Below are 20,639 nucleotides of genomic sequence, written 5' to 3'. Positions count from 1 at the left end.
ACGTGCTGGTGACTGACACGGGGCCAGCAGGGACCCCCTCTCCGTGCAGATGGGCCAGGCTGGGTGCTCAGGTAAGCATGAGGTTTTCCCTTGCCCTACAGCATCGTTACGGGCGCTTCGGGAAGGGCCCAGGGAGGAAATGGGGTCCTCGGGCTCAGCCTGCCTTATAATTGCAGGCAGACATCGTGTGCTGGACCTGCGAGCTGAGCAGCTGGGGGGTAAGCAAGGACGGGGACCATGCAAAACACTTCAGATTCACATCCAGCCAGGCTGATACGCTACTACATCAAGTAAGTCACCCGGCTCTCTTTCATGTCCTGCCTTGCACAACTCCAGCTTTCCAGGGACGGGTACCCTGAACGTTGTGCCTCCCACCTGCATTTCACTGGTCTCGTAGGACTTGTCACACCACGACGTTACTCACTTGCGTCTGTGTGGGTGGCTCCTTGCAGAAAGCCAGGGGCAGGTGGAGAGGCTGCGGAGCCACAGGTGCGGATCCGAAGGCTGTGCGATCACCAAAGTAGGAATGTGAGCAGAAGGCAGACGCTGTGCCAGAAGTAGCAACAATGCAGAAATATATTCAGAGAGAGCAATAGCAAAGGGAAAGGCAGAAAGAAGCTGGGGCATCAGATGGAAGTGAAGTGAAGGCAGTAGCAGGAAGCAGGCCTGGTGTGCTCTGCCAGACCAGCCACTGGACACACTTTTACCTGTCCTATACCCGTCACTGTGAATGCATGGTGCCTCGCTGCTGCCACTGACAAAATTGCTAATTTATTGAGCTTTCAGGAGGGTCTAGGTTGGAAAAGAGCACTCATCTGTCATTCCCACATGCCCCCTCCAATATCGGCTGTCATTGGCAATGGGCATGCTGTTAGTCATTTGTTTGGTTCAGCTGTTTTGCCTGCTGCTTAGGTTTAATGGAGGGTTTCTGGCTTTTAAAAAAATCAGTACAGAGCTGGGGTTCCAGCCTGAAATGCCATGTATATTTAGTTTTAATTCTGGGGTGTGCCATAGCATGGGGTGGCTAAGGTTGGAGAAGAGAGTCCTATGTTAGCTTTATGTATGGCTATATCATTACCTGCTTACTGTGCACTGTTCCTGAGCACTGTATATACCTATATGTATTTCATTTATTGTATTTTTTTTGAGTATACATTCTATTTTTTGTGTGACTGAAACTTTATCTGCAAACTAGACTGAAGAAATCAGCCAACCTTCTCCTCCCTGTTCCGTTTCGGCATGGCTTTGTTACAGCCCACTGACACGAGGTGCAACAGATGAGCAGCTGGGGAGTTGTTTCTCCCCAGAGAAAGCCCTTTACTGTCGGGCTCAGTTTTTGTTCTAGACTTTCATGCTCACATACTTTACTCTAGAAGTGGCAAGATCCCAAGCTGTAAAGTGTCAAACGATGTTTTATCCAGGACCCAAGTTTGAGATGGATCCAGCAGCCATGCGTTTGCCTGGGCTTTTGGGATGATCCAGCAGGCTAGAACAGGACGGTAGAGGAAGATAGCCAGCAGAAGAAAGAATCTTTGCCACAGTATTGCAGGTGTGTCATTATTTATTATATGTTTAGAAAAACAGACTGAGTTGTACCAGCCCATTGAGACTTCAGGGGGCAGTGTAGTGATTGACTTGGTAGCAATCTTTACTCCTCGCAGCAGCCATCTGTACTGGGAGGAACCAGTACCCTCAGGTAATGCTGCCAATCAAGATACTGATGTTTTAAAAAGTGGAAGTGATCAGGTGGAACATTTTTAAGGGTATTTTAAGCCCAGGCTGTTAGCCATATGCCAAGGCGAGTTACTACACTTCACCATCAGAGACTCATCTTCATTTTGGATACACTATTCTCTTTTCATTTCCTCTTTCAAGAATTATTCTAAATACTTCTAAGAATCGTCACATTCCACCCCACGTAAGACCTTTGTAAACTCTAAGGCTCATGAAACCTTCATTCCTCAGGTCAGCAGCAAGGCAGGAAAGCCAGCCCAGCCTTCCTAGGTGCCGCTTGGGCTGGAGCAGTGGGATAAGGAGGTGCCCCCCGGGGGTCAGAGCCAAGCTGGAAGGAGCAGCCTGAGCAGGAGCTGGGAGCAGGGCAGTGGGCTGGAGGAGTGGTGCCTGCCCATGCTGCTGAGAAGGAAATCCACACACAGAGTGAGTTTTGATCTCAGCAGCACTGTGTGGGCTGAGGATGTGGCAACGCTGTGACCTGGCTTTAGGGATTTGGTGTTGTGTGGTTAATCTGGGATGTGGACGGCAGTGAGAGCTCCCCCAGCTTGTTCTTCTGCTTTAGCAGCTCATCCCAGCGAGGTGACGCTGTGGTTGAGTAGCTGAGCCACGTAGCTGTGGGTTGGAGGAGAGGGTTGCTGAATGAATGAGGGGTGTCAGAGCCAGGTACCTGCTTAACAGGATGGAAAAAGGTGTGAGCTGAGTCCCTGCTTGTGCCTGGGCTAATTTCTGCTGCTTCTGAGGTTGTGGAAAAGCACAGCAGATCTCGGCCTAGGAATGCAGGAGCTTTTATCCTGGATACAGTTTTGACATTTAAGATGCCTTTAAGGAACTCAAAATGTAGAGGTGAGGTGATTTGTGGGGTGCGTGTACATGTAAATGAAATCAGCGATGATGCAGTGCCTCAGTGCTTTCAATTACATGACCTTATGAGTGTGTGTGTGCATGGTGGGGAGAAATGGGGAGATACTGAACTTTAAATAAAGAGTTCTGTGCATCTGCAGCTTCCTGTTAGTTTAAGTCTGCTTCATCCTCATATTTGCTGGCACAGAAGTCTCAGGAAACATAACTGCTCATTCAGCATATCAGTAATTGTTTTCAGGATATGGCACTGATATTAATTGCGTGTCATTGTTCCTGAATTAAAATGTTCCTATTTGCTAACCTCCTTGCTCATTATAGTCCTGAGCCACTGGAGAGTTTGAAGCTCATCTATTTGTCAAATATGTTTTATGAGTTAATTCTTCTGTCAGCATTACTGGGTATTTGTATCCACTGGGTACATGTAATCCATGGGTTACAGCCCAGGAATTGCCATTTTACTCAGAAATAGATCTTTTAACCTGACCGTGCTGCCAAAGATTATGCAAATAAATAAACAAAAAACTTGAGCCATTATGTGTCTGTGCTAGGAATACTAAGTCCAGTGTCACTGCTACATTAATAAATTAACCAACATTACTGACTTACAGCCATTGCAGATGGATGCTCGTAATGAAATGGGTTGCTTTGTTTTGTTCTGTTTTTTTTAGTTAACAGCTGCTAAAATACCAAACAGCCTGACTGTTTTCAAACTGACATCTACTTAGGACCCAGAACAATTTACTTTCTTAAATAAAGGGAAGCTTCTCTTCCTGGAAGCTGTACAACATTTTTAATGTCTCCCATGCTGAAGTGGGATGAAAGGTCAAAACTCATTAAAACTTTAGCAAAGCAGAAGTCTGCTTTAAAAGATTCATTTGTTTTTTTAGTTTTTATAGGCCTCGATTTATCAGTGTGCCTAAGTGTAGGCTTAATTTTCTATCACTTTGATTTCAGTCACGTGCTCAGGGTTTTACTGAGTCACAAACTGATGAGATTTCTGGGAGTCGGTCTTGGGCGTGCCTGGATAACAAACTTGAAAAAGGAGAAAGGCAACATGCTTTCCAAGACTGCAGTCAAGCCATGAACCTGTACCTCTGTCTCCTTCCCTATGCTGAGCAATAAATGATGGAAGAACATGTTGCTTGCAAAGTGATGGCCCTGTAGAAATTAAAGTGCACTTTGAATGGCCTGTGCACTCATCCAGGCTGCTTGGGACTTGCAGGGGTGGCTGGTTGCAACATCTGGAAATGGATCTTGTTCAGGTCTTCGTAAATCTGGTGCTCTCTACAGTTACTTATCTTCAGGATAAACGAAGGAATCAAACTTTTTACTATGATTTTTAATGGTTACCTTTCTGGAACCTCTCCTGTCCATTTCCATAATCTCAGGGTTCCTTTCTTCTGCCTCTAAAATAATGGTTGGGTAACGGAGCAGCAAACTTGGCTGAAGATTTTTAGGTACTTTCTAATTGCCTCTGTCATTGTCAACGGGGATTTTATTCCCATTTTAATCCCACGGCTGTACTTGGCAGCTTGTAAATCACACATGTATGTCACAAGAAAGGAGCGGATTGCTTCTGTCTTAATCTGCAGCCTCTTACTTTTATGACTCCTTTGCATCATCAGTCTTTATTTCCATCACAAGAAAAAAACGTCCTCCCCCAGTGGCTGCATCCAGATGAATGTGTTTTATTCTCGGCAAGATCAGAGGAAGGCGATTTACAAGGGTTCTGGGCACTCGGAACGCACGAGCACTGGTACTTTTGAAGCATGCTTTGTATATGATGGATGGGGCATATTATCTAAATGCTAATAAATACTGAGCCACAAATTGGCTCAATTTTTCTTCATTCCTCTGCTGCCTGTGGTTGTTGAATGACGCTAAATCTAGCCTCAGACACATTTCAAGACTAATTAGTTCCGATTTCTTTCTTTGTTCTTTTTGGTAGGGCAATGTGGGTGTGTTGCCTCAGGATGTATTTATGGTACAAGCTCACTGGCTCAGCTCCACAAAGTTTGTAGTACAGGTTGGTATGAGAGGGACAAGGTATGAAGCTGGTATAAATCTAATCTGGTACAGAACGCCTGAGCATAATTTAAAATGGTCAATGGGTTTATACATCTTGTTAAATTCTTTGGGACTTTCCCATAGGGATAATGTCCTTTAAATGTACATGATCACATGATCAAGATATAGTGTACTCTAGAAGGTGAATACTTGCCACAAGATCTTCTGTGTAAACTCTTAATTGTTTTCGTAGCCTTCTGTGTTACTTAAAGATAAGCTGTTGGATATTGACTTTATCACTTCTATATTTGGGGCCAAAACTTCAAAAGCAAATACATGACATGCTTAAAGAACCCAGAGTATACTGCTGCTGCTCACAGAGTGAGTAGAGCTGCTGCTGTCGGTGTGATGCCTGGACCTGAGGAAGCCCTCATGTCTACAGTTAGAGCAGGTTGCATGTGGATATTTCGGAGGTGCTGGTGAAGTTCACAAGCATGCCTACATATAGTCTGCAAACATAGCAGAGCTGCCCTTTGAAAATCTGTCCCCAAACCCTTTCTGAGGTAGAGCTCGTTTACAATTCCTTGTATTCAGGACGTTCTCAGTAAGAGCACCTGTTCATTTTTGGCTAGAAAACAAAGAAACAAGCCACTTTGCACAGACCTGGACAGGCTGAAGTGTTGGGCAAAGAGGAACCTGATGAGGGTCAACAAGGGCAAGCGTAGAGTCTTGCACTTGGGGAGGAATAACTGCAGGCATCAGTGGAGGTTAGGGGCTGAGCTGCTGTGGTTCTACATACATCTCTCATACACATATAGGTGGTTATATATGAATCTCTGAGCTCTGCAGAGAAGGACCCCGGGGTCCTGGTGGGCAGCAGGCTGGCCACGAGCCAGCAGTGTGCCCTTGTGGCCAAGAAGGGCAGTGGCATTCTGGGGTGCATTAGGAGCGTGGCCAGCAGGCTGAGAGGTGGTCCTCTCCCTCTGCTCGGGTGAGGCCACACCTGGAGTACTGTGTCCAGTTCTGGGCTCCCCAGTTCAAAAAAGATGGGGATCCTCTAGAGAGTCCAGAGGAGGGCCACAAAGATGAGGGCCTGGAGCATCTCCTTTATGAGGAAAAGCTGAGAGACCTGGGTCTGTTCAGCCTGGAGAAGAGAAGACTGAGAGGGGATTTGATCAATGTTTATAAATATCTAAAGTGCAGCAGGCACATGGGCGGGGACAGGTTATTCCCAGTGGTGTGCAGCAATGGGACAAGGGGCAGTGGCCAAAATGTGCAACACAGCAAGTTCCACACAAGCATACCTAAGAACTTCTTTACAGTGAAGGTCACAAAGCACTGGAACAGGCTGCCCGGAGAGGTTGTGGAGGCTCCTTCTCTGGAGATAGGAATATATCCAGACCCACCTGGATGTTTTCCTGCTCATCCTACACTAGGGAAGCTGCTTTTAGCAGGGGGGTTGGACTCCATGATCCCCAGAGGTCCTTTCCAACCCCTGTGATTCTGTGATTTTGCAATTTTGTGACTGTACATGTGCATCCTGCAAGTCTTGCATGTTGTTCCAAATGAAATGATAATGATTAAAAAAAAAAAACAAAAGTTGTCTCATAGGCTGCCTCTAGGAAGGTTCTCTGTTTCCTTCTCTGAGCTTGAGGTACCAGTGCTCTCTTTGCACCAGCTGGCAACTTTGAATAACTTGGCACTTCAAAACTGGGGAAAATTGTGTCCTTTCTTAATGGCCTGGTTATTAAAGATTGAGTCTTTTCAGTCTGCTGTGAGATCACTAGCAATTTTCCATCTCAGAGAGTTTGGATTTGGCTAGGTAATTGTTGAAAAACTTTGCAATTCAGTGCAGTGGGAAAAGCCTTGCTGCAGCAAAGGCAAAATGAACAAATACATATTTAAAATATCTGCCACTGTCATGTGTTTATTTTGTGAAATATAGCAGCAAGTTTTTCCTTCAACTGGTCTTTGGTCTTGTACCAAAAGACTCCAGGAACTGAATGTATTGAAGTTAGCAAACAGAAGGTACGGGTAACTTGATGGCAGGGTATGCACAAACTTGTTTCACTCCTCAGTGGGGCACACAAAAGACGATCTGATTTGGAGGTAGGGTTTTTATTTTTAATTACGCCAGTGATGAATTGCAGGAATTCTTGTCCAGGCATCACAATTGCTTCTCATAACCACAGTTTTTTGGTTGGCTCACTCTCTAAAATCTATTTTGTAGCTCAGACAAGCGGTTGTATCAAGGCTATAGTTTATGCTCGGTGTTAAGAGATCAGGTGAAACTATTCAAACGACTCTTTCCATTGGCTGAAAAAAACCTAACCTGTTGGATGCATTTACCCTGGAGGGCGGATGATGGACATATCCTGTCAGTGAAATGTAAAATACTGGAGGGGGGAACCACCAATGCCCATGCATTGCAGTAGTGTCCTACCGTCTCGTGTGGTCCTTGGCTGAAGTATGCTTTTTAATTTAATATTTCTCTTGCTTATAGAATGGATAAGGGAAACGATTTCACATCCTTCACAATTAGGCATTTAAATGGCTCAGGAGAGTTTGACAGTACTGAACTAATCATATGGTCTGGCTCTGGTCCCTAGCCAAACCATCCTCAAAGCGAGCTGCGGGCTCGCATGGCATGCGTTTCCTAGCTGTGTTTCTGTGCTATCACTGTCATCTGTGTTTATTTGTTTAGAGCTGAGCCTGGGCTCACCTGGTGCCACTGATTTCTGTAGGATCAAGCTCAGCTCTGACTGTCTGGCTTCAGGGTTTTTTTTTTTCCCTTGTTCATTTTTTCTAGGGAAGGCTGATGAAAAGCAATTCAGAGGAGCCTGGTAGGTGCAGAGATACAACACGCCAGTGCTGGCTGTAAGCAGTGATGAGACGACCTCAGCAGTCCCGCGGTATGATCATACTCATCCAAATACATAGATGAGACAATCTTGTTAAATAATTGAAGTGGTATTAAGTTCAGGCCTCTCGCATTTAGTGCTTTTCAACTCTCCTGCCACTTATTTCATTGCTCTTTGCAGAGAAATTACACTTTTCTAGTTTTCACATTTGTTCTGCTCCGTGCCGCTGGCTCCCAGCAGCTTCTGCAGACCTCCCGACCTCCCCGTTTCAGCCCGTAATATCATGGCTTGTTTCCATGGAGACCTGAGCAAAGCGATAAATAAATGTGGCTGGGAATAGCACGCTTTCACCTTCTGTAACCAGGATAAAAACAGGGAGGGGAATCGTTGCCTGGCTGTGGAGCCCCACAGAGGATAGCAGAGCTCCTTGTGCCTGCCCGGCATGGTGACATGTGAGCCAGGCTGCCTTGGCGTGCCCTCAGCATCCCCAGGGGGTGCATGAGCAAGCCCTGACCCACACCTTGTTCTCCACCACGCCATCGAGAAGCCAGCACGCTGGGAGCATTTTCTGCCCTTGCTCTAGCACCTTGGTGCAGTAGGGGTGGTATTTATTTGGGGGCACACTGATTTGCACTGCTGTGGAGTGTTAGCAAGCAACGTATGTCTGGATTATGGGAGTGAAAATACTGGCGTGCTTTTCTTTGATCTGGTTGACAGAGCTGCGGCCTGGGAGCCAGAAAAATTGGGTTTGGATCCAGTTGTATCGCTGAGCTGCTGTATGATCTTGAAAGATCATTTCTTATTCCTCTCCTGTGCTTTATTTATGAGTTTATAACACTTTTGGAGCAAGAAATTCCTTTCTGGGGATAGTTTATATGCTGTCTGTCCCAGGGATGACCTCATCATGGTTGAAGTTTCTAGGTGAACTGTAATTTAAAAACAAACAAACAAACCAGGAATGCTGCTCGGGGCCAGCGCTATGTTTCATAATCCCACACTGGCATCTGGTTGCAGGTCCTGCGGGGATTAGTAGGGACTGCTAATGAACATGGGCTTGTGAAGCTGCCCCGTTAATTAAAATAGAAAACTGGTCTCGGAGTACACCGTGTGGTTTCAGCCAGAATTTCCTTCTGGTTCTCTGCTTTGAGAGAAGCTGTTCTCAGAAGGAATGACTTCTTTTTGGAGGATCCAATTTAATGTGACCTCATGATGAATATTTTCTCACGCGATATAGCAGGTGAATTTTGTCAGACTGAACTCTTGTTTAAAGTTGCGGTGTGCTTGATCCAGAAATTCTAACCCCAAATCCCCTTTGCCTCTCATGAAATTAAAAGCTGAACTCAGATCTGAGTGCTGAGGAGGTTCATCTTAAAGCAAATAAATAAAGTAAAATTTGTGACTTCCAAAGTGGGAGTAGAAATTTTAAACCTCATCAGATCTGAACTGCAACCTGTTCGTGCTCCCTTTACCTTCAGCTCCTTTCTGTCTTGTCACACTTATTAATTACTGCAGATATCACATTTGTCTATGAAGAGGCAGTCTTTTCCAGGCCTTGTTGTTACTCGTTACTTGAATCACTTGCTCTTTATCTTGTTTGATTCTGCTGGGATGCCCAGGGAATTTTCCAAGGCTGTGAGCACAGGATTGTGAACAAATCATTGTCTGGCATTGATGCTTCAGCTGAAGATGCTCTCGCTTGTGTCTCTTGCGATTTACCAATAAACCAGCCAGACACTGTTGCTAGCAGCCTTATACTGCTGAAAACTGTTTTTCAGGTGAGATGGTAAATTATGGGCTCTTGCTTCCTGTAGACATAGCTGTTTGATAGATCTAGTTGTGGTGTCTGATGTAGTCAAAAGGAAAGTCCCCAGTGTTTTCCTTCCCTTATTTAAAAAAACATAAACAGTTGTTTTGTGTTGCGCTTCCCAGAAGTGGCTGCATTTCATTGGAGTTTCTATGTGCAATATAGGTGGAGGAAAAAAGACTGACATGGCAGGAAATGCCTTTTGTTCCAAAGCCAAGAAGAATATGCTTGCCTTTGATGTGCAGGCATTGTGCCACGCTTGAGTCTAGACAGCAGGAGGTACTGCAGTGTTGTATGTATGTGCCTGTATACTCCAGTATAGTTCTGAGACTTGTGCTGCCAGTGGGATACAGGTCTGAAGGGATGCTGAGGGGAACCGTTCCTTCGATGGGTCTTCAGCCCTTGAAGGTTTGTCCTATGGCACTGCCTTTTGCATTACAGCCCCCCCAGTTTTGCTTGTCTGACAGTTGCTTTAGCAGCTTACTGCAAGTGAATACTTTTTGTCTCTCTCCTGCTCCCTCCAGCTCCTTCCTTTAATGTTTGTTGGCTTTGTCTTTAGGATTTCTCTTAATTGTAAGTTCGGAAGCATGCTTCTGATTAACCATCACCTACAAATGCCATTAAAAATATGTTTTTTAAACAAACATAATGTTTGTTTAAACAGAATTGTCCTTGAACTCTTTTCTGCCCTTTTTCTACTTCAGTGGGACTGAATACCCAATTATAGAGAAATACAGAAAATTAAAGTGCGTCAGGAATGGCATGTCCTTTCTAGAATCCTGTTTGACAGTCTGATTATCCTCGAGAAGAAAGGACCATCCTGGTACAGTCCCAGAGGAGAAGAATTAACAACCATGGAAGCAATGAAAGAAGATTCACGCTGGTGTGAAGAAGACAAATGTGTGTGTAGTTCAAGTTTGTCTTGGCAGAGTCATGCTGAAAATGCCAATCTGACAATTTTAATGCTGGCAGGAAAAGAAATGTATGAGGGGGCTGGGTAAGTGATGGCTCGTCCCAGCTCGGCGTGAGCTCCGGCAGGGAGGCTGCACTCACTAACAACCCCCCCACACTCGGGGTGCCTCTGCTGCAGCACACATCAAGGTGACAAAGGACACCAACCGAGAGGTGACCGTTCATCTGGGGCCGTTGCTGCTCCGTGGTGTGAGAGATGTGAGCTGAGATGTTTTTGCCTTGGGCAACAAGGTGTATCTACAGGGAAGGCACAGGAACCTGCATTTGCTTTTAGTCGCTAGCACAGGTGTACTACAGGAGGGTGGCTGCGGAGGCGTAGAGCTCAGTGCAGACCACCCCGACCACTTAAGGAGGTAGGTGGATGAAGCAGGCTTTCTGTATGGAGAAACTGGAATATACCTGACTCACACTTGTTCACTGAAATTAGTCTCCTTCAAACACCCACCTCTCAGGCACCTGGTCATCGTTTTGGTCATTGTGGTCATAGAAGTAGTATCAACATCTGTCCTTCTGCCTTTTCTTCGGTTGTGTGGTGAGTGGTGCACAGCATCTTGGCCTTGTCGCCATGCAGGACTCCTGTGACACAGTGGCCCCGCGGCAGTAACACGCATTATTACAGTATTAGCAGGGTTTTTCAGTGCTGCAGTATTTGAATGTAGCCTCCGTAGAGATTCCTCTGAGGCTTAACGTCTGTCAGCCCAAAACACTGAGCGGGATTTCAGAAGGGATTATATCTTACGGTGCCAGTGTTTCATCTCACAAACAGCTGAGGAAGGGAGAGCATTGCACTTCTTTCTGTCCGGTTCCAAACAAGATGATGTAGAAATTCTGCTTTCTGCATGGGGAATATGGACTCCAGCGGTCTTGGCTGTTAAGCGTGAGACACTGCAATGCTGCTCGGGAGCTAGGAGCCACGCTGGGGTCTCTGTTGCTGTCTGAGAGGCAGCAAGACGTGGTCAGGAGAGCCCCTGGTTGCTCCAGATCCAGCGGTGTGGCAGGGCAGAAGCAGGTCGGCCGTCCTGCAGGAATTGCTGGCCGTCGTGGCAGCTTGCTGAGCCTCTGCGAGGCTGCCAGCAGCTTCGCTGAGGCACCCGGGTGAAACAAGGGAAACGGTGCTTTTTAATACTGTGTCTTGGACTGAGCCCAACGAAGTGGATAAAAGACACTCCTTCCTGTTGGCGACTGAAGGAAGGTGTGTTGCAGACAGAGTGAAATGGGGGAGAGTTTTGCAAGGATGCTGTGAAGCCAGCACACGCCTGACTGTGCAGAGGGGCAAAGGCACAGAGAAGAGAAAAGGAATTTCATTGTGCCCAGGTCCTGGAGAGTGAGCAGGGTACGGCACAGCATTGTCTGGTTTTTCCCGTGTAGCTTAGACCTTTTCCAGCTGCTCAGTGGCAGCTAGCACAAGGCAAATGGTGAAGGGTAAGCTGGGAGCGTGCAATGAACCCCTCTTGGAGGAGAAATGCTGCTGGTTGTTACTTCCATAGGTTTATGTAACTGGTGCACCAATCTTACCAAGTGGAAGGGGGCTAAAATCTGAGCAAAAGGTGGGGTAGTAAATTCGTTAAGTAAAGCTGGGTGCTTCACCCCAGGGGCATGGATACCTGCTGGATGCAGCGCAGCTGGAAACCTAGGTGCTTTTATAAAGAAAGTTCCTATCCCGATGGTAAGAGAGGGAAGCGTGGATGAGGCACTGAGCAGTTTTGCAGTGGTGACTTCAGTCGGGGTTATTTTTCTGCAGAGAAGTGTCCATCAGGGCACTTAGTAGCAAAACCACTTTGATTGAATAAAACTAAGCAACCACCTGCTGGTTGGAAAGCACTGAGAACACCTACGTGTGTGCACGTGTGTGTGTCTGGGGGAAGCTCTGCCACTCTGAGTGTGTTGGTCTGAGTCTCACAGAAATGTGGTTTGCATCAGAGAGGTGGGGGAAGAGTATCCCAAAGAAGGAGACCTGTGAGAGGCAGCAGGCCAGGCTGATATCTGTTGTCCCATCTAAATTCCATTGCTGTTTATTTTAAATCAGCTGTCACATTTTACCCCAGCGGTGGTGAGTTTTTATAAGTGTGCACACAGAATAAGAGGATTTGGTTTCCACAAGCAAAATTGTGCCTTGTCTCTGAAACTTAGGACAGGATTTTAGATGCTGAGGAAAACAACAGTTCTCTGTGTTACAGAAGTACAGCAGTCCCTTTCCAGCGTAACTTTCTGAAGCTGAAAAATGTTTCCTTCTCCTCCCCTTTCAGTTTGCCACGAACACACAAGCATCCATACAGTCACCTTCTCTCTGCTTGGCACAAAATACCAATGAGCTGGAAGGGTTGCCCAGGTGGGAAACATTCTTTGCAGATGTTATAATCTCTTTGGTTTGTTTTGGGAACTAAACCTGCTTTCTTAAGTTTTGCAATTTGCTCTAAGCTGTTCTTCTTGCCCTATCATGGGCTGTACACTTTTTTTCTTCTGCTTTATGCAAGTTACTTATGCCAAGCTCCCTTTCCAATCGAGCTGGCAAAGAATTTATCATTACAGCGACTTGATTTTTCACAGATCATGGACATTAGAAGGAAACCTATGGAAATACAGCACCTCTGTTAGGCAAGCTCTGCCTCAAAGGACAGTATGAAGTATAATAAATATGATTAATTTTCCTGTTTCTCAAAAGCTTCTTGTCTTTCAGCTGCTGATCTTTTCTAATTTCTCATGTGTCTCCTTAGCACAGGTTTGTCTGTATTGATTTTCCTCTGCAGATCATTTTAGCTCTCACACGCTTTCAACTCATCTTGCATTCTTGACACAGTTTGTTGCCTCTGGATGTGTTGCAGGACAGAGCAAGCTGGTGAGTCTCTGAAGCCAGTTTGTTTTGTTCTGCTTTTGCATTTGAACTTCCCAGGTTTCCTCTTATTGTGAGTCTGACAGGCAAGGGCAGCTCCTAGCTGAGATATTTTGTAAACTTCTTGCCGATTTCTTCACACAACGAAGCATTTGTGTACAGGTCATTTCTTGGATCTGCAGCTGGACTGGGCTGTAGATGACAGCTGAAGATCTGTCCGTAGAGAACGTGGATTTGAATCATCTGCTCCATTCTCAAGTATAAATCTAAAATCTCGCATGGGACAGAACAGATCTCATTACTCAGCTTCTGTGGCAAACTTTGCCGATATATTACGACGTGTTGATTTTCAATACCATCAACGGAGCTGCAGGAAATATGCTGATCTCCGCCACTGTGTTATACTTGATATGGGAGACTGGGCTTTGATTTGGGGTCGCCTGTTACTGCTTAGTGTGCAGGACATCAAAAGTATGCAGAACTAGTAACAGGCAGCCTCTGTGAGAGCTGTTCCAGAAGTGTGGGAAAGAGGGAACCTGCCTGCCTGCCCTGAAAGGAGCACGTGAATGGAGGGCCAGCAGTTCCTGTGGGCTGTCTGCACCGGGGACTGGAGCAGTGAGAGGATGCCTCCGAGTCTCCTTCACTCCGAACTGCAGCACACCTGGAGTCGCAGGGTTGGCATTCAGTTCTGGTGCCTCCACGCCAAAATGGTAGGTCAGAGAGAGAACAAAAGGGATTAAGTCGGAAGGACTGACATGGGGAGAAGGCTGTAATTGCTAAACATGCATCATTTGCCCTAGGAGTAAGCTGGGAGGATGTGGCAATGAAGTAAAGAAGTGGGAGGACGTGAACACAAAGGTTCAGGAGGCTGCCCATGGGAGCCCTGGAGGACCCCCTACCGTCCTTGAATAAAACCGAACAGCAGGAAAGCAGACCAGGTTTGTTCTGGTCCAGCACTGAAACTGATTTCTAGAATGCTGTTGGACAAGTTATGTAATTTCCTGGGCTGTCACTTTTCTTGCACACTACTGGAAACTTGATTTCTTGTTGCTGCTAAACAGATTTTAAGTGGAGCCCCGATGTCACGTTGTTCTCGGGGAGCGTGCAGCTGGGTGGCTGCTGCTCCTGGGGGATGTCTCCTGCAGTTCTGCTATAAGGAATTAAGAGTTGTTCCTCTGTACTTGCTAAATTTTACCCTCCCTGCTGAAAAAAAATGTTAAGGTGATAATTCATCTGTGAGATGCTCAAAGTGCTGTGGATTTAGAAGTATTTATTTATGCTAGTATCATGTTGTAAAATTACTGGAATGTCTGAAGTTACAGCCTGAGATTGTCATAGGTGGCTGACACAAGGTATTGCAGTGAACTGTGTTCAGATGCACTGCTGTTAAATGTAAAAGTGTAGCTCTTGTTGCAATTGCATATCTAAGGGTTATAGCAAGGAGCAGTAGGTCAAAAAAATATTCCTGCAAGTGGTGACTCCTGAGCTCCTGTAGATAGGGCTCATCTCCCTGGCAAGGTGCTGATGCTCACAAGCAGTGGTTAGTGCACTTGAGATTACAATGGCAGAGAATAATCCTGTGGTAGGCGATGGCATGCTAAATGGAGCGAGAGTCCTTTCCTGTTCGATTGTTAAGGCTCTCGGTGCGGCGCAGAGGACGGCAGCTGCAGAATGTTTTCCTCTTCCTCCCAGACTCGTGTTTCTGTGCACAATGCACACAGTTGTTGAACTTGGCCTAGTGGCGTCCCCATGCTTTTGAGAAGTGTTTACAAATGAGGCAGAGAAGGAGTACAGGAGTGTGTGCATTGTACCAGCCATTACTGCTATCAGTGAGCATTCAGAAAAAGCCTCGAGAACATCCCAGAGCGCTGCTAAGGTTAACTGGCTGCCTGAAGACGTTGCTTTGCAGAAAAGAGTATTTTTATGGCCTGAAATCAGGAGTTGCACGTCACCTGTCTGTGTGACCCGCAGATGAGCACTGTTCTCTCTTGAAGGTGGATTCTCTAAGGTGGCTGACATGGCACAGATGTGGCGAAGGTGGGTCTTTACAGCAGGTCTCTGTAGGATTGAACTGTTTAAGACACCTTAAACTGGGCCAGCAAGGTGTTAGGAGAGATTCTGCACTCAGCCACCCAGCAGTAACCGGTGTGCCTGGCAGCAGGCAGATTTGAGATCTTTTCTGTCACTGTAGAGTGACAGAGTAGTCACAGGTAGTCATGGTTATGTCAAAATATTTAATATCTGATTATGTTCAGGTAGAGCTCAAAACTGTAGTTGACAAAAAGTAAACCCAAAATAATACCATGCTGTAAATCGAATGCCATCACTGCAGAACCATCTCATTTCTATCCCAGGGCATGATGCACCAGAATATTTAGCACCGTGTCTACTGCCGTGTTGGACACCTAGGGATATGTTTGTGGCAGCGCTTTGTTACCTCTGGGTCTCATAGCAGGAGGATGAGGTCTGGCTTAAGGACAAGGGGAAGAGATGAGGGAATCCGAAGATACCAGGCTGAATCTTTCCCACTGGTAGTTTCTGGGATGATTTGCAGTCTCCAAAACTGACTTTCAGAGCAGGGACTGCGGAGAACAATGTTGTTGTGATTACAGTTCTTTATGAACAGCTGGGTACATATCTGAACAGTGTGTTCATCTGAGGCTTTCACTGGAAAGCGAGCATTTGCAAAGCTCACCAGGTCAGGCAAACTCGACAGGCTGGTAGAGGTGTGCCTGTGTGTGTGCATTCATCTGTGTGTAAACAAAGGACCACGTAGGTGAGGCTGTCCTCATTCCCATAGGAAAACCTAAGAATGTCTTTGAGCTGCAGGATTTGCTTAGTTCCCAGTTCTTCAAATGACCACACCAATTCTGTTCACAGCAATCTCAATACAAAACTGTTCTGTGGGAGAGTTACCAACTCCAGGACAAATGTACTCCTTTGAAAACAGGTGAGTACCTCATGTTTTCAGTAGCGCTTGCTTTTCTTACAGGTGGAAGGTCGTTCTGCATACTCCATACACTTCAGTGCTGTCTGTGCAAACAGTAAATCGAGTATTGAGACACTTAGGAGGGATTTGTACTTTCTGAATAGCTCTGGGACCTTTCGCATCTCTGGAGCTTACTCTTGTATCAGCAGCAGGACTGAACCCAAAGCTTTCAGCACAATGGTATGGAGTACCTAAGCTAACACAAATCCAAAGATTGGTGGTGTTACTTTCCTGGGGATGAATGTCTCCGCAAAAATATCTGTATCTGACAGACGCCTCAATGCCTTTTTGTTAGCAAAACAAAACAACCTGTAGTAGAAGAAAGCTTGTCAAAATTATTTACGTGCCTCTCAATGCTATGTCCCATGTGCTACAAAATATAACTAGATGAAGCTACACATCTCATCACCAGTTGTCTGCTTTTAAAGATGTTTAAGACTCAAATTATGCAACCAATTTATACTGCTACGGAGGGATTAATGGGCACTGTCACAAAGCCAGGTGTGTGCTGGTGTTGATAGCTGTGCTGCTTGGCAGTAGGGTAGCTAGAGCTAAGGGAAGGGGAACAGGGAATGCTTCACCCAGGGAAGCAGAAAGGATGCAAAGAGAGAAGAGAAAAATGGATGAAATACCAGTCTTTCTGAAGGACAGGAACGGGGAGGAGTAAGTTTAGGGGTGTCTGCTACTGTTTAATCTAGACATAAGACTTCTTTTTGGTTTCTTGTTGCCCAGCTCAGGATGAATACTTTAAGTGATTATTTTAAAGAGACTGGATCAATAACTGGTTAAATAAAGAGTTTTATTCATGTTTCAGAACATCGATTTAGGTTTGAACATTTCGGGGAAGTTTTTAGCAATTTGGCTGGGCTTGGTGATGCTGTTAGTACACTCTTGTGTGGTTTTTGTTTGTTTGTTCACCCCCGTTCATTTGGCCTGCTTTTTCTTGTTTAACAAATGAGTAGAAAGATAGCAGCCACAGAAGAAATCCTGCTGTTGAGCACACAGCTCAAGGATACGGATCAGGAAGGCAGCGGACTGCCAGGGATTTAGAGTGGGTATTGAGATTTTCGGTAGTACTTTAAACTGAACCGATCCATCAGTGCTCGGTAACTCTTTGATCCACATGAACTAGCAAGTTACAATGTGCATCAAAAAGCCTCTGTCTGCACTGCTGCTCATTGCTCCTTCCTCCTTAACTGTCAGGCTCTGCAGAGTGCTGAAGCAGCTCGCCTAAGGCTACGGATATAATCTGCTGCAGGTTGTAATTAGGAGAATTAGCCTGCTGGCCATTCTTTTGGTCTTTCCTGTTTTTTCTGACAAAGAGCCCATCTGAGATTGCTCTTCAGAAAATTCAGGTCAAGCTTTTCAATGTATAGAAATCTAGGAAACTTAGTCTCTAGTCCCAGATTTGGTATTAAATCCATCTCTTCTCCAGCTGACACCAGGAAGACACCCCACACTGACTGTTCAAGAACTGAAACCTGGTAGAGGATCTGATAAAGAAGGGATCCTATCATCCTAAATATTGTTTTAAATTCTACACTGAGTATTTTACGTTTGTACGTAGTAAAGCCTGTTACATAGTGAGACGTAGCTTCTTTAGTTTAGCATTTTCAGGCCTGTCACATCATAGATATTCATGGAAAGTCGGTCTCTCTACTGCATTTCAAGAAAAGGGAATGTTTATTTTCAAGGGTGGAAAGGCAAGCTGTCATTCACAGAAATCTTCCGTAAGTTTCTAGCAAAACAAGAAAACACTGTATGTATGGATCTTTTTGGTGTGTGATTTTTCCCCTTGTTTCTTTTTGGAAGAGTTGAAGCTGCTAGGTGTATTATTTCTTGTTATTCTACCTTCCAACTTTGAGTAATATTCCCTGTGTACACACCTTATGAGTCAGTGTCTTCTTTGGACTGTTTTAAGGGTTGCAGTATGCTTCCAGACTTGACTTCTCTAAACTCTGTCTTCTTTCCTTTTCAAGATTCCTGAAGCTGCTTTGTGCATGCTGATGCGTACAACATGGCAAGTCTGCCTGTTCATGCAGAGCAAGTGACCACAGAGTGAGGCAGGAAGAACAGATAAAGGATGTAAAATACTTCTTACCCACTTCACTACTACAAGAAAAGATATCCAAAGGGGAAGATTCAGGTCTAGGGGGTGGCAAAGAGAGGGAAAATATATTTAAAAACAACTCAAGCTGATTTGACCCACAGCATATTTACTTATTGCTGGACATAGGGAGAATGAAAATAGAAGACTGGATTTCCACAAAGGATTTTTCCTGCATAGGAAGACTATTTTCTGATCTGTTCAGCATCCCAAGTACAGCGCTGTCAGACCAAGCACGGATGCTTATGAGGGCAGGCGGACCAATTCTGGCACGGACTTTCAGACCCAGGCACTCATGCCTCTGTGTCTGGTAGGCACAGAAATCTTGCTCTCTGCACAGGTTTTATGACAGGGCTTTGTTATGTAAGGCTGGAGAGCGACGTTTGGAAACGGAGTGCACCCCAGGGGATCTTGTGCTGCCGAACCATTGGAGACGATTTGGCAGCACGCCAGCCCCCAGAATAACGAGATTGAAAATGAGCTCTGACAGGTCAGATGCAATACTGCAAGGCCTACCGTGCCAGCTACCAGCCTCCGTATTGGCATGCAGGGGAGCTGCAGCTGCAGGGAGAAATGCTCACTCCACCACGGAATGGAAGCAGCAGCCTCCTTGAGCACTGGGACTGCTTCAGGGGCTGGATCTGGGAGGACTTGGTCTCAAGAAGCAGGGGGTGATACTGTGAGCCCTACCTTTTCACTGCAAGTTCAGGGTCTGTCTTACTGGGGAAATCCCATTCTAGCTTCAGTTCCTGAATCCTGCCAAGTGGATGTGTTTGGTTTTCAACGTGCGAGACCTTTGGTCCTGGAATAAATTACGCAGGGCAAAAAGGGGCTGAAAGGAAAATGCTGTGCTCTTGGGTGGCTCAAGAGGTGAACGTTCAAACACAGGAGCGGGTGATGGAAGCACACAGCCCATTAAGTGTTTGGACAGAGGATTACAGGACAGCTTCTGTTGTAAATCTGGGTAAAGTGTGTTGGCAGAGCTGTGTTTTGACAGGAGCTCTCCATATTCAAGATAATAAATGAGAGTTGGAAGGAAATGTTTCTGCCTGTAAACTACTGTGACAGACCTGTGTAATGAGAAATATCTGTCAGCTTTTTCATGTATTCCAGATTTATTCACTTAAACGGTAAGTTTGCTAGTAAATTCTTAACAAGCCTACTCCAGTGGGAAACAGCCCTAATTACTGTGAGCGTATTTCTCACTCTGGATTTAAGAAAATGGGGGAGAAGAAAAAATTTATTTATTTATTCCTCCTTCCTCCCCAACTCTCTTACAAAATGGGGAAGAATTTGAATATGTGGCCTGAATTTAGTTTGGTTGTAGGCAAAGCCAGGTGTGGTGTCTGTATCCAGTGGTCACGATAGGAAATGCTGGTTTATGGGTCCGATATGACAGTGTGCACAGAGACTTGATACTTTTTGCAAAGAGGAGGGAAAGTAGGGCTTGAGAAATCCTTTCATTCCCTTTGCTGAAGGGTTCTGCCTGCATGCAGGAATAAATGAAAGGCTGGAGCTGGTGCCGTGCAGGAGTGCTTGTTGACTGCCCTGTGTGTGACTGTGCTCCGAGGGAGAATAAGGGCCAGCAGGTGGTTTTGCTGTGCTGCCTTGTTGGGGAAATGAAGGATGGGAGAAAGGCAACCTGCTGCTACACTTCCACAGCACTGCTGTAGCCTGTAGTCCATGTGTTGGTGTATTAAGACCCAGGTAAAGGATTAGGAGCCTTTTTTTTAATGGCTTCTACCCCAGTCAGCCTTCTCACAACCAGCTTGAACTTCATGAGACACTTCCCAAGGTGAATTCAGTTTAAAACAAGCTGAGCGTTTCATGGTGGTGGCTGTGAGTACATCTTTTACTGTACATCTTTTTTAAAAGTGCTGTGCAGACAGATTTGGTTCGTCTTCACTGTTCCTGGAATTGCCTGATTATTCACACCAGCTTCTAGCCTCAAAATGATTTGGATATATCCTTCTCTCAACAGTATCTTTTATTTTTACCTTGATTAATCAACTCTTTTAAGTTGTTTAATAGTCTGTCAGAGACCAGGTAAAGTATTTCCGTGGAGACCAAAGGTTAATCTTGCATCAAAATTCGTAATGGAGGAAAGGGACCTTTCTTGCTCCCTATGTTATAAACCACAAAACCTCTCCTGCTGCCCCTGTGAAAATACCAGGCTCACAAGAACTCTTCCTTTTCTTGCCACCAGATTCAAACCACTCAGGGAAAATGGATGCACTGAAGTATTTTTCCTCTTCAAGTTTTGTATAATGTTTTAGGGAAAAAAACAATGCTGCAGATTATCTTGAAATTAGTCTTTCAGCCCTTGTGTTATTTGTAATGTGAGTGAAATAAGGGCCAGGTAATGAGTCTGAATAGCTACTGGGACATCTGAGGTCCCAACCATCTTTCAAGAGCAGATAAAGACAGCAACAAAACATTAATGTGGACTTCACCTTTAAAAGCAAGATCTTAGA

The 20,639-nt window shown here is 45.4% G+C and overlaps 1 long non-coding RNA gene across 1 annotated transcript in view; it reads left to right on the top strand.

The window, feature by feature from the left end:
• The first annotated feature begins 1,220 nt into the window (after positions 1–1,220).
• The window catches only part of LOC121077314, a 35,181-nt gene continuing 15,762 nt past the window's right edge, over positions 1,221–20,639 (top strand). Inside the window, exon 1 of the long non-coding RNA XR_005823980.1 lies at positions 1,221–1,549. This is a non-coding gene — a long non-coding RNA (uncharacterized LOC121077314). The remainder of the gene's footprint in view (positions 1,550–20,639) is intronic.

The sequence above is a fragment of the Cygnus olor genome, chromosome 13 (genome assembly GCF_009769625.2).
Source record: "Cygnus olor isolate bCygOlo1 chromosome 13, bCygOlo1.pri.v2, whole genome shotgun sequence".
Taxonomy (NCBI): domain Eukaryota; kingdom Metazoa; phylum Chordata; class Aves; order Anseriformes; family Anatidae; genus Cygnus; species Cygnus olor.
Note: the sequence above shows the minus strand (reverse complement) of the source record. Positions and strands in the feature narration are given on the sequence as shown.